Source organism: Rhodamnia argentea, chromosome 6 (genome assembly GCF_020921035.1).
Source record: "Rhodamnia argentea isolate NSW1041297 chromosome 6, ASM2092103v1, whole genome shotgun sequence".
Taxonomy (NCBI): domain Eukaryota; kingdom Viridiplantae; phylum Streptophyta; class Magnoliopsida; order Myrtales; family Myrtaceae; genus Rhodamnia; species Rhodamnia argentea.
The window spans coordinates 2,675,040-2,677,957 of NC_063155.1; positions in this window are offsets into that span (position 1 = coordinate 2,675,040).

The window sequence follows — 2,918 nt, forward strand, 5'->3', positions numbered from 1 at the left end:
ATTAGTCGGTCCATTGAGCAGCCTTTGCTTCCTAACGTTTCTCAGCAGCAATGGATCAAACTCATACAGACAATGAAGTGCAGATCAAGCTGTGATTAACATGAGAAAGTGTTTTCCTGAAATTAGTTTTCGGACTTTCACCCGTTTGATTCACCGGAAAATGATTCGGTCAATGGAAGATATTTTTTGGTCAATGAAAAGTTTATGTACAAAATTAGAAAAGTGAATTCCCCAATTTGAAGATGTGAAAACACTTTTCAAAATTGGTCCTCTTTAATTTTTTATTATTATTTTAATGTTTTAATATTATATTTTGATATCTTTTTCTATTCTTTTTCTTCTTTTTCTTCTTTTTTTCTTTTCTTCCTCGCTCGCCATGATCGGCCGGCAGTAGCCACCGGCAAGCTTCACTCGAAGTCGTCGGATCGGCGGCCTCAAGGTTCGCCAACTACCTCAAGCAGATTTGGCGGTCTTGGGAAGATCCGGGCCGACGAGCTCGAGCTCGCTTATGGCCACCGGCAAGCGGAAGGAAGGAGGCAGGTTCCGTGGAAGGAAGAAGGAAGGAGAAGAAGAAGAAAAGAGAAAAAAAAGAAAAAGAAAAATATAAGAAAAACTAAGAATATGGAATTTAAAAAATTCGGTTTTCGTTTTACCTAAAATAAAGTCATGAAAGTAAAATCATTTTTCAAATGAAAATCAAACACCATAAAACATTTTCTATCACATATTACCAAACAAAGGAAAAAAAAATGTTTTTCGAAAAAATGATTTCCCATAAATCATTTTTCGAAAAATGAATTCTGGGAAGACGTTTTTAGTGGAAGAAACACACCCTAATATTCCTTTAATAAGACTATGACGAGATGCGTGATTGGTTTTTGAAAATTGAAAATTTTAACTTCAAGTCCAAGCAAGTTGAAGGAAATGGATAATTTCCAAGTACTTATCCCAACGATATAGTGTTAATTGACAAAATCAACCTTCAACTTTGTTAAACATGAATTGACATTTAATAACACATTTTTTTTTAGAAACTAACAATCTATGGGCTGTTACTTTCCTATCTCGGTTAAATTTTAAAAAAATCATATTTTATTGTTTCTTGCAGCTATTTTGAAAAGAAATATTTTCCTCCAAAAAAAATATTCATGATTTTGATTCATTTGGTCCTTCCTATCTTAAAACCATACAGGCCAAAAAAAAAAAAGATAAAAAAAGGAAAAAGGAAGGAAAAATCAAGACTAAACTTTTTATGTTGTTTAATCATAAAGAAAGTTATTACTATTGCTCATGAGCCATGTTCTGAATTTTTTTTTTCAAAAATATAAGTTTGAATGCGAAGAAATGTAAATAGCTTAGACAAAAGAACAAGTGAACGATTCTTTAAAAACTCAAATTTACAACATTATAACTTCAACAAATCAATAAACGCAAGATCAGGAAAAGGAGAAATGTTTTCGGAATTTGAAACATAGTATTAATTTCAATAAAGACATCTTTCATTTTTACTAATTTTAGAAGAACACCGGATATGAACTGGAGACAACTTAAATAATTTCCTTTTGGAAACTTATCCCAAATATGGGGTGAATGGGAGAAATGATGATATCAATTTTATTGAGAGAGGAGTCACATTAATTATTTATATTGAACCAATTAATTTCGATTGAAAGGTAATTTGGTCAGCTAGTACAAAAAAGTTGTGTTTTGGTCAAATTGGGTGTGAAGATAACGCTGCCTAGTAAAAAATATATTTTGGCATTAGAGGAGTAATCTTGGGAGACTTTTTGGGGGCAAAACACAAAGTGGGTCTAGCCCAAGAAGGACAAACCTAGGTTAGCATAAGGTTCTCAGCCTCAATATCGGGAAAAGTACACTAAAAGTGCCATAACTTTTGTACGGCATTCACTTGAGTGCCATAACTTTCAAAACGTTTACTTGAGTGCCATAATTTTGAAAAAAATGTTCACTTAAGTGCCACTCGCTGATTTAGCAAGTCGGAAATCCAATGTGGACTTATTTTAACATTAAACCTGCGTACGTGACTTGTCGAAAAAATGAAGTCAGCACTAGAGATGGAAAACGATGTCGTATGGAAGAAGAAGTTAACTTATTTAACAATTGGGGCCAAATGGAAAAGAAATCAGTGAAGAACCCTAACCCTAATTGCACCGCCGGTTTGAAATTCTTCCAAATTGGGAGCTTTTCACCTCATTATATTCGTAAGGGCAAGCCGAAGTAGGAGAAGCGGGCACGATTTTACGAGCAAAGCGAAGATGAATGTCCAAGTTGCTGCTATTGTGGGCTGCGGAGTCCAACAAGAATAGCGTGGATGCGAGACAATCCCGGACGAAGGTTTGTTGGATGCGGTAGTTATAGAGAAGGCTTCAATTGTGTATATTTCGGGTGGGTCGATGGAAAATTTCCAAACCAAGCAACGAAGGTTATCTTACAGCTACTGGAATGTCGTGGCGAAGTTCGACCCGTGTCGCAAGATGAGGTGGACGATGCTGATTCAATGCAAGCAGAAATCAAGGGTTTGGAATCTTTGGTCAACCATTTGCAAAAACAAGTTTCAAAGATGAAAATTCAAAGGGATATTTATCGAGTGTTGCTTGTCTTGTTGGTAATGGCTGTGGTTTGGTTTGTGTTTGTAAGCAAGATCGGTTCACAGAAGAACCAACTTAGTCTTCCATAGTATAAGAACAATGAAATGAGTTTTAGTATTCGGAGCAACGATTGTCGGTTTTGGATGTTGTTCCCAAACCGGCTAGTGAAAGTGGTCTGTTTTGGAGTGTTACTTGAGTAGATGGCATTGTGCTCGATCTTGTGGCTTGATGATCTCATTGAATGAGCAATGGGGCTAATTTGGATCCTAGGGCTGGTTTGGATATTGATGATGCAATATGTGCATAACT